The sequence below is a fragment of the Salmo salar genome, chromosome ssa12 (assembly GCF_905237065.1).
Source record: "Salmo salar chromosome ssa12, Ssal_v3.1, whole genome shotgun sequence".
NCBI classification, from domain to species: Eukaryota; Metazoa; Chordata; class Actinopteri; order Salmoniformes; family Salmonidae; genus Salmo; species Salmo salar.
The window spans coordinates 22,396,471-22,408,679 of NC_059453.1; the positions used below are offsets into that span (position 1 = coordinate 22,396,471).

At 41.7% G+C, this 12,209-nt stretch overlaps 1 pseudogene; it reads right to left on the minus strand.

Annotated features, from left to right (window-relative positions):
* Positions 1–9,208: 9,208 nt before the first annotated feature.
* Positions 9,209–12,209, minus strand: part of LOC106564482 (glyoxalase domain-containing protein 4-like) — a 28,286-nt pseudogene continuing 25,285 nt past the window's right edge.

Here is a 12,209-nt window from a genome sequence, read left to right on the forward strand (position 1 = left end):
CTTCCTGATAATGTCCTTAAATGCCTTCTCCAATGGTGAGTATTGGGTAAAGCATGAATTGACTTATAGAGAGACTGAATAAGTGGACGTGGATGAAAGCTGTAACCTCTTAGGAGGGTATTCCTGTCCGTAGGTTTCCTATAGAGATCTGTAGAGAGGGAGGTTTTGTCCTTAATAACCATCACATCAAGAAAACTGATTTGTGATAGGTCATAGTTAATGCTGAAGTGAAGGTGTTCATTCATAGAGTTTAGGCAAGCATGGAAGTCCAAAAGTTCTTCCTGGGTGCCTGTATAGATCACAAAAATGTAATCCAATCTCCGATTGGAGAATATTGGAGAGAAAAGGGTTAAGGTCTGGATTCAGCACCACCTGTTTTTCAAGCATACCTAGATATAGGTTAGTATAATTAGGAGCCATAGTGCTCCCCATCGCTGTCCCTTTGGTCTGGAGGAAGAAGTCTCCTCTGAAGAGAAAATAGTTCACAAGTCCACAATACAATTGGTGCTGGGTAGAGCATTAGGGGGACGTACATCAAGGTAGAACATGAGGGCCTCTAGGCCGCCCTGATGGGGGATGTTAGTATATAGACTGGTAACATCAAAAGTACACAGAGTAGAATTTTCAGGTACAGTTGAAGTCGGATGTTTACATTCACTTAGGATTGGAGTCATTATAACTCGTTTTTCAACCACTCCACAAATGTCTTGTTAACAAACTATAGTTTTGGCAAGTCGGTTAGGACATCTACTTTGTGCATGACACAAGTAATTTTTCCAACAATTGTTTACAGACAGATTATTTCACTTATAAAACTAGTCCTATATTGACATAACCTGAAAGGCCGCTCAGCAAGGAGGAAGCCACTGCTCTAAAACCGCCATAAAAAAGCCAGACTACGGTTTGCAACTGCACATGGGGACAAAGATCGTACTTTTTGGAGAAATGTCCTCTGGTCTGATGAAACAAAAATAGAACTGTTTGGCCATAATGACCATCATTATGTTTGGAGGAAAAAGGGGGAGGCTTGCAAGCCGAAGAACACCATCCCAAACGTGAAGCAAGTCGTGTTGTGGGGGTGCTTTGCTGCAGGAGGGACTGGTGCACTTCACAAAACAGATGACATCATGAGAAAGGAAAATTATGTGGCTATATTGAAGCAACATCTCAAGACATCAGTCAGGAAGTTAAAGCTTGATCACAAATGTGTCTTCCAAATGGACAATGACCCCAAGCATACTTCCAAAGTTGTGGCAAAACGGCTTAAGGACAACAAAGTCAAGGTATTGGAGTAGCCATCACAAAGCCCTGACCTCAATCCCATAGAAGATTTGTGGGCAGAACTGAAAACGTGTGTGCGAGCAAGGAGGCCTACAAACCTGACTCAAGTTGCACTAGCTCTGTCAGGAGGAATGGGCCAAAATTCACCAAACTTATTGTGGGAAGCTTGTGGAAGGCTACCCGAAATGTTTGACCCAAGTTAAACAATTTAAAGGCAATGCTACCAAATACTAATTGAGTGTATGTAAACTTCTGACCCACTGGGAATGTGATGAACGAAATAAAAGCTGAAATAAATCATTCTCTTTACTATTATTCTGACATTTCACATTCTTAAAATAAAGTGGTGATCCTAACTGACCAAAGACAGGGAATTCTTACTAGGATTAAATGTCAGGAATTTTGAAAAACTGAGTTTAAATGTATTTGGCGACGGCGCATGTAAACTTCCGACTTCAACTGTATATGGTCCACGGATTGAAAAAAATTGACGATTTGTAAAAAAAAAGAAAAGAACAGAGAGAGAGAGAGAAAGAGATACATGAATGTATTGTATTTGGTTACCTGTGTTTTCCACACTGAGAATGTAGTCTACGTGGTGGTAGAATGCACTCCAAAATGTTGATGATTCATCTGATTTAAAACCTGTTATTAACTTCCAGTAGGCCTAACTGGTTGAAATGACGTCAACTTAATACCTATTATTAAATATTTTAGCTTAATAACTACAACAATCTATTTGCAATTAGTACTGTTAGTACACTGAGATTGTAGCCTGGAGGTTGGACATACCAACAACAGGTCATGATAACCTTAATAATAATCTCCATGACAACTACATTATAATTTTTTATTTTATTTAACCTTTATTTAACTAGGCAAGTCAGTTAAGAACAGATTCTTATTTACAATGATGGTAGCTACTGTATTTTAGTCTGGGTGAACACATAAAGCTATTATTCACTTAAACTGGAATAATCTAATTGATAATAGATTGGGCTGTATGTCCAACACATGATTAATATATGCCAACACCAGTTTATGGTTAACCTTAATAATAATCTTAATAATCTCTTTGATAAATACAGGGAAATGCCAAAATAATGGAAGCACTTGAGGAAATGAGGGATACAAAGTATATTGAAAGCAGGTGCTTCCACACAGGTGTGGTTTTCTGAGTTAATTAAGCAATTAACATCCCATCATGCTTAGAGTCATGTATAAAAATGCCCAGTTGCCTATTATTTTGGTTACCATGGCTAGAAGAAGATCTCTCAGTGACTTTGAAAGAGGGGTCTCAAAGGAGCATAGGGGCTATAAAGTATGTGTGTGTGTGCGTGCGTGCGTGTGTGCGTGCGTGCGTGTGCATGTGCGTGTGTGTGTGTGTGAGAAAGAGAGTCAGTCAGTCAGTCAGTCAGTCACCGGATCTCAACCCAATTGAACACTTATGGGAGATTCTGGCGCGGCACCTGAGACAGCGTTTTCCACTAAATGATGGAATTTCTCGTGGGAGAATGGTGTTGCATCCCTCCAAGTGTTCCAGACACTTCTAGAATCTATGCCAAGGTGCATTGAAGCTGTTCTGGCAGCTCGTGGTGGCCCAACTCCCTATTAAGACACTTCATGTTGGTGTTTCCTTTATGTTGTCAGTTACCTATATATGATAGTACCATAGAAATATAATTAATATATATATATATATATATATATATATATATATATATATATATATATATATATATATATATATATATTAAATGAATAGATCTATCTTTCTATGAATAGTACTGTATTAGGCTGGGTGTATTGTATACCAGGATGCCCAATTCCCTAAACACAGATTTCCCAGAAAACTATTTGGGTAGACAATCTATTTTCCAGAGCTCATTATTACCGAACGCAATTATCTCTCATCCTCTCACAGACAAACAGAAGACATTTGGGGATTTGATTATTGAACCTTCCTGCCATTCTGAAACACACACAGACGCACATGCACGCATGCATACACACACAGACACACCCACATACTCAGCCGTGTCAGGCTCTCTCTCATTTAATCTCTCTTTTTTCTCTCTCTCTTTTTTCTCTCTCTCTCTCTTTTTTTCTCTCTCTCTCTCTCTCTCTCTCTCTCTCTCTCTCTCTCTCTCTCTCTCTCTCTCTCTCTCTCTCTCTCTCTCTCTCTCTCTCTCTCTCTCTGCCATCGATGGAAACAGGAAGATTTCCTGTTCACTCTGATACGACACATAAAATTGATGTTTTCAGTCGCTCACAGTTGCATTAATGAGGCTTTAACAGAATACAGCAAAGACACACACACACACACACACACACACACACACACACACACACACACACACACACACACACACACACACACACACACACACACACACACACACACACACACACACACAAAATCATAAAGGAAATTCTTCCCATGAACAAACGTCAATCATGGACATTACTGTAGAGTATATTACATTATAGGGTATAATTTTGATATAATGATAGATGATTATAACAGTTATATTAAGACCCATTCCTATTGGTGCTCTCTGATCCAGTGTTCCGGGTGTTCCAATGTTAATTTCTCACTGTATGAGGGTATACTGTATAAAGACTGTTGTAAAGGAGGGACAGCGCTTCACTGTGTTCTCAAATTCACGTTCAGGGAGAGATATTATTATTTTAATCTGAAGTCACATTTATGTGTGTGCGTGTATATGTGTGTGTGTGTATATGTGTGACCACACATAAAATTGTGATGCTGTCATCTCACAGAGTTGACCTTCATAAAAGAGTTCAGAAATCAGAACAATGTCCATGAATCCATATTCCCTGTAACTTGATATCAGGAGGGACAGAGCTTTACCATAATCAACACAGTCTCTCTCTCTCTCTCTCTCTAGAGAGAGAGAGCTCTAATCTTCTATCCAGTGGGTGGTGATGGACAGCTTGTGGGTGTGTGATGGAGATTAGACCTAAGTACTCTCCTATTTGGCAGTCTGTAATGGCCTTAAACATAAACTGACATTTTGTTAGTTGTAAACCCATGTCCTCATAGTCTTGTACAAAGGAGATGTTTTGATTTTCAAACTTGATTCTCAAGCAGTGATAGAGTAGTTTGGGTGTTCTCAATAAAATATTTTTTATGAAAGCAGGGCGTGATGGTTTAAAGTTAGCCATTATCCTTGAAGTCTTGTAGAGGCAGTCTGTGATAGCTTGATGGTGTAAATGGCAATTTTGATAGTAGTGCGATGTCGTGCAACATCATAGTCGTGTACAAAGGTGTTTTGGGTATTTTCTATGAAAGCATCTCTAATATGTTTGTAGTAGAAATTAGAGTAATGATCAGTGTCAGTCTGGCTGAAAAGAGGCCGTTATGCCTCCATCCACAGAAAACTGGAGCAGGTCCATATCCACATAGCAGCTCAGAATAGGAGTGCTGATCCAGGATCTGTCCATATAATATTATTCATTATGATCTAAAAGCCAAAACTGATCCTAGATCAGCACTCCTACTCTGAGACATTGTGGATACGGGCCCCTGATATGGTTGTCTTATGAACACAGAGGTGGTGAAAAGTAAAGGCTCTCTGATTAACAATGAGACTGAACAAATACATTGACAGGAAGCAGTGTTGCCAAACATAACTAGTGACCTTAATTCATCATTAGGGTTAGACTGACATTCATAGCTAGGGTTAAACTAACATTCCTAGCTAGGTCTAGATGAACATTCTTAGCTAGGGCTAGACTAACATTCCTAGCTAGGGCTAGACTATCATTCCTAGCTAGGGCTAGACTAACATTCATAGCTAGGACTAGACTAACAACCCAAAAGGCAGACTATTATGTGTCAGCCATCTACTATGGTGGGAAATGAAGACAGCAGTTGACAACTTATGATAAGGCTGAGGACTGCTGGCAGAGTTAGCGAGACAGAGGAAATGACTATTCACTAGTTAAAGGACCAGTTTAGAATATTTATTGAGGAAACAGAATGGATGTGATAATGAGGATTCAGGAAGTCAATGAGAATGGAACGGATGAAGCAGAGGGTTGCAGATGAAGGATCCAGAGGGTTGACTCTGTAGAGTTTGGCTTGGAGTCTCAGGTAGATGTCACCGTCAGGCTGTGGAAGTTAGGCTGCTGTGGTGATGCATTGTGATCATAACTCATTGCAATCGCCTGTTACTCACACACACACACACACACACACACACACACACACACACACACACACACACACACACACACACACACACACACACACACACACACACACACACACACACACACACACACACACACACACACACACCTCGCGTTTCCTGACGTATAGCTGAACACTCCTGTCTGGTGACACAGTTGACACCGTCTGTCTCTGTCCTATTCAGACACAGTCGGTAAATTTACCACGGTAACTCTTCCTCTCTGTCCGTTGGTTTATAATGAGACTATACACCAGCCTAGCTCTCTAGTCTCCAGCAGAAACAGACCGGCTGTAGGGCAGTTCGGCAAATGCCAGATGGGCTGGTCCATTGTTAGCTGAGTGGGCATGTCTAAATAGTTTTTTCTTGAGCAGAATTATCATTATTTGGCTAATACTGGGGGCCTTGAAGAAAACAATGGGCCAGAGTGGGGGCCTCAAGGAAAACCGGTGTTATAAATGCCCAGGCCGATTTCTGGTCCCACTCCGTCTCTGGTCTCCAGCCCATACAGCATTATATTATATTAGATTATATTTTACAAATCTCTCATGTCATTCGCTCTCCGCAGTCTCTCCGCAGTCTCTATGGGTTTTTTTCATTACTGGTACCTACTAAACGAGAATGCTAGAAATGAATGGAATGACTTCTTATCCTATTAGAACCCAATGGCCTGTGGAAAGTATTGGAGGCACACACACACACACACACACACACACACACACACACACACACACACACACACACACACACACACACACACACACACACACACCACTTCCCTCTGTTATCGCAATGCGTCATTAGAAGTTTTATACATTTTTCTAGAAAAAAATCATGCCGGTGATTCATAAATGCAGCTTTTTTTATACAACTGCATTTTTCTATGAGTCTCTTGTTGTAGCTGGAACCTGATGCACCGGAGGGAGGGATGTGTGTGTTAATGTGTGTGATGAACAACAATCAGCCAGGAGCAGAGAGCTCTGAATGGGATGACATGAATGAAACAGATATTGTGAAGTGGCAAACAGATATTGAAGAGGGCCAAGCGTGTCATGATGAATGTATTATTCGACAAATTAGATATTTTCACTCATCTTTGGTAAAAAAAATAAAAATAAATTAAAACATTGTTCCATTTCAACTGACACTGTATTTTTTGTGCACGTTATAAGGAATAGGGTGCATTATATAGGGAATAGGGTGTTATTTGGGGTGCTTCCTAGAATGCAATTCAGGCCCCTAATCTAGGTCAATATATAGTAGGAGGAAGATAGCCTTACTGTCATAGTCCGACTTACTACCTGTATGTCAGTTGGGATAGTGCCTTGAGTGCAGGTTGGGCCCTAGCCTGTCAGAGATGTCTTCATGGGTCTGTTCACAGTACCACAGTGTAGGAGGAGGATACTAGAGGATAACCTTCCTGTCACAGCCTGTGATTTATTACCTATCTGTCTGAAGGGGGGCTCCAGTCTCTCACTCATTCAATTACCACTGTTTTATGACTCGCAGACCATCCACAGAGCACACATGCGCACACGCACACGCACACACACAGCATCCCCCAGAGTAAACACAGTAATCTCTGCTCAATCAAATACAGCCAGAGGGCCTCGTCCAGATCGGATAACTCACAGTCCTGAAGATGCCATGCTGCCAGGCAGTCCCTACTCCCCACCTTTATTGGTTTGTTTGGGCTTTTACAGCAAATAGCTAATAACTGAGTCTGTCTGGTCTCTCTACCCGCTGCTGCCATAACACATCACAACACAACAATACAAAAAATTGGCCTGTTTTTTTACACTCATTTTCTCCTGGCTGTCACTGAGGGTAAGAGCTGTTCGGTTGTTCATCGATAATCTGTTCATCAATATGTTTCCAAGCCCACGACCAAACATAACATCATGAAATGTTCTACCATCTATGTTGGAGATGAGGACAAAACAACAATCGTGATATTGATGATTTCTCAGACATTTTTGAAAATTTCCTGGCTGTCACTGTAGAAAGAGCTGTTTGTCTGTCCTTTGATAAACTCGACAAAACTTTCTACCGTTAGTCCAAGTAATCACACATTACAAACATCTCGTAGACCATCTATGTTGGAGATCAGAACAAAACAACAATTATCACTGTCTAGCCTTTTCCTTATTGGTTCAATGAATCTCAATCACATGCTGGTAATGATCATAACAATCTCATTCCACACCTTGCAATAACCCTGATGTAACGTTGGCGCACTGAGACATCCTCCTCCGGGAGTCTCTGCAAACCTAAGAAGGATGTTCAATTGAACCCTCGGTCGGTTGCCTGACTGCCTCTAATTTCAACCATTTGAAACATATCTGTAATCTTTTCCTGCTGCATTACCTTCGGGGTGTGTGTGTGTGTCTCTCCAAGGATGAGGAGCTTCTGAAAGAACAGATACTCGTTATCGCTTATCTCCTCAAGCGCTGCCGCGCCGACACCAGTCGGTGACGATGGTGGCAGGCCTGCATAGCCTACAGTACAGCCTTGAGTACCACTCTCTCTTCCATGTTTGTGTGGTTTTATTGGACGATAGGACAGTGAAAAGAAGTGTGAGACAGAAGGGGACTGGGTAGAGTTTGAACCCATGCCAAATCAGGCCAATCAGCGTCCTGTCCAGGGGGTGTACTTATACATCAAATTGCCTCAAGTTACAACAAGAGATAAGCTCCTGACCAATGAGCCGTTCTGGCTCCTGACCAATGGGCCGTTCTGGCTCCTGCCCTATGGGCCGTTCTGGCTCCTGCCCTATGGGCCGTTCTGGCTCCTGCCCTATGGGCCGTTCTGGCTCCTGCCCTATGGGCCGTTCTGGCTCCTGCCCTATGAGCTGTTCTCAAGCGAGGCTACTTACTTTACTTACTACAACTCAGGCTGCTACGTGTTGTTTTCATTTTACAGCTGAAAGTTCCCACTTAGCCACTTAGCAGGGGGGAGGAGTGGTCCCCAGATGTGAGGGCAGTGGAGGGATGGATGGTGGAGCTGGAGAATGACTGGGGGGGGGGTTTGTTAGTAAGAGGGACCAGATTAAGCTGGCTGTTTGTTATGTTGGCCCCCCGGGGACCCTTAGGATAGACTACTAGGGAACTCTGGACAGGCTCCATCTGGCTCCATGCTGAGTGGGTCAAAGAGATAACACACACACACACTCTGGACCAATCGCTGGGGGATGACACATCCAGAAAAACATTCCTCTCTCTAGGATCACATCCTTAAAGTGGGTTATGGGGTAATGTTTCTGTTTATATATATCTCAATATGGGATCAGCACTTTTCCTCGACCCATGAGACCTGAGAAAATACTCCAGTTATAAGAGAACTAAAAGTGTGTGAATGTTTAAATGAGGCCTCTGACTGGACATCATACTGTACCACATAGTAGTTCATGAAAAATGGAATACCACGGGCTATCTGCTGCTTTTTGGGGTCATTTTTCATTTCGTGAAAGATTTGATCTCACTATTTTGCTGAGAAAATCCCCCATGGTCTGAGTAATTCCCCATGAAACAAACAAAACTACCAACATGTGAGCAGAGAAAGAGAAAGAGAACGAGAGAGCAAGAGAGAGAGAGAGTGTAGAGAGCAGAGCAGAGCAAATGGTTTCCCTCCCCTAAGCTCTCCTCTCCACTTTTCCTGCCGCTGCTCGGATGGACAGACCTGCCTGTTGTGAGGAAAGAAGGATCAAATGATTACTTCATCAGCATTCCAAGCAGCAACTCATACGGACAGCTGATTCTCTCACTCCTCTCCCTGTACATGGCCCCGTCCACACTCAGGTTGTACAACTGACGTACAACACATTTGACACAACTGTTTTAATACAGCAGAGAGTTTGTCTGCACAATTTTATTTAAACAAAGGTTGTCAAGAATCCGCACAATGGTTGTGTAATCGTTTTTGTGCAGTGAAGCTCTCCGTTGTCCCACAACAATACCAGTTGTAACACAACCGTTGTGTCAAATAACTTGTGCATCAGTTGTACAACCTGAGTGTATACAGGGCCCCTGATTAGCATTTGACCTGCTTTGTGTCTTATTTTTTATATTCCCCACATCCATCCATCCACCCATCCTTCCTGACCACCCATCCTTCCACTAACTACAAGCACAAGCATTTCGCTACACTCGCAGCTGCTAACCATGTGTATGTGACCAATAAAATCTGATTTGATTTGACCCGTCCGTCTCCCCATCCATCCATCCACCCATCTATCCACCCATCTATCCACCCACCCATCCACCCATCTTTCCTCCCATCTTTCCTCCCATCTACTAACCATAAGCTCTAAGGATATAAGGCTTCTTTGTAAATCAAAAACATGAGGCATATTTCTGCCTTTTTCTCAGCGATTGTTGATGTAGAAGATGTATTTAAAAACTTCCCATTTGTCTTTCCCTGTGGGAAGGGATTGAGGGAGGGGTGAGAGGATGGAAGGATCAGAGGATAGAGGGCAGATGTGGTTGGAGCGGTAGAGGAGAGGAGAGAGAGAGCATGGAGTTGCTTCAGGGCCCAAGGCTTATTTCTAAAATGCACTTTTTGAGAGAGAGAGAGAAACACACACACACACACACACACACACACACACACACACACACACACACACACACACACACACACACACACACACACACACACACACACACACACACACACACACACCTGTATTGATTAACAATGTGTTGCTCAAAGAGAGCTACAAACAAAGTGACTCAAAGTGATAGTTTAAAAGTATTTTCTTCCCAAATAGTAAATAAATACATGGGCTCACAAGTGGGATGGAATACAGTTTTCCACTAGCTGTCAGCTGTATTTGAATATTTTATTTTTATTTTTAATTTAACCTTTATTTAACTAGGCAAGTCAGTTAAGAACAGATTCTTATTTACAATGACGGCCTACCCCAGCCAAACCCAGACGACGCTGGGCCAATTGTACGCCACCCTATGGGACGCCCAATCACAGCCGGATGTGATGCAGCCTGGCTAATAACAATGGATGGATAGGTTCTGAAAACAAGTTGAGCTATCAAGTGGAATAGAATAATCAAATTACACTAGCTGTGAACAAGTATATTTGAAGAATAGAGCAAAGCGTGAGAGATTGTTTCATTATGGTTGTCCAGTAGGCTTAGAGTTAAGTCAATAGACTACGTAGTTACTGTGGATCAACTATCTCAGAGCATATGATCATCTCCTGTTTATGACAAATGATTATTATTTGATGTGGATTAGGTCCTATTAAACAGTAGCCAACTGTCATTGTTAATTCAATCTAAAGATTGATAAAAGCGTCCAACTGAACCTATTTGCCACCCATTTTCCAGATCAAATAAACGTACAGTATAAACGCACACACACACACAGAGAGAGAGAGAGAGAGAGAGAGAGGAGAGAGAGAGAGAGACACACACACACATACACACACACACACAGCCTTGTAACAAATACATATTTGCTAATGCACCTGTTTTTCATTTTAAGTGCCACGCGACAAGGCTCATTCCCAGCTTAAATATTTGCTCGTCATGTAGGTTTAACATCCGCATTGTTATTCTAGCTCTCTGAGGTGCATTAAATAACATGTACAAGTAACCACCTCTCTTAGAGTACGTCCCAAATGGAAACCATTCCATCCCAAATGGCCGATAGGGCTCTGGTCAAAAGTAGTGCACTATGTAGGGAATAGGGTGCCGTTTGGGAAGCATCCCTTTAAAGCTCTCTCATGGAGCGCAGCACAAAGCAGCACTCCAAAAACCAGCCCAAATACAACACCCCTCACTGTTTATATCCTCTCTTTCTTTGATAGATATGAACATGAAGGTTGTATACGATAACAAATATACTAATGCTCAATTTTACATCATATTCATTTATGTTTTGTGTTTTCTTTATATTGTTGTCTACATTTACCCTTTTGTGGATCAGTGGAGTAATTTAAGATCAGTCTTATGTTACCTGTCTGTCTGGTATACTCATAACAGCAATGACATTTATATTGTGTGTTTTCCTTTAATCCTGTAACAGCAATGACACACAGCCTGGTATGTGACTGGTATCAACGTGAAACATGGTCAGTCGCCTTTTCCAGGAAATACAATTATTTAGATGACGTACACAGTGTGTGTGCCACAGGAGGCTGCTGAGGGGAGGAAAGCTCATAATAATGGCTGGAATGGAATCAATGGAATGGCATCAAACACATGGAAATCACAGGTTTAATGTATCTGATACCATTCTACCTATTCTGCTCCAGCCATTACCACGAGCCCGTCCACCTCAATTAAGGTGCCACCAACCAAATCAATTTAGAGTTTTCCTCTTTTCAATATAAATGATTATAAAAACGTATTGCAACCAATAGAATGGTATATATATGGGGGATACAACCATCCCAGCTCTGCAGATTTTGCTGCGAGGAGACAGAACCATTAGATCTGTTTTGATCCAGGAACGGATGAAGAATTGCAACATGTACCTGGAGTTAACTCTGGAGATAGGGTGATCTGAAAAATCATAGTCAATCCATCAATAATATAATAATACTCTAAGCAGAAATGTTTTTCTTTCATTTATAATTTGTAGAAACTATGAGAATAGAAAGGTTCAGAACTTTTGTGAAATGGCACAGTTGGAAAAATATATGGCAAATAGAAATCAAAACTAGATGGTGTTCAGAGATAGATGGGAGGGG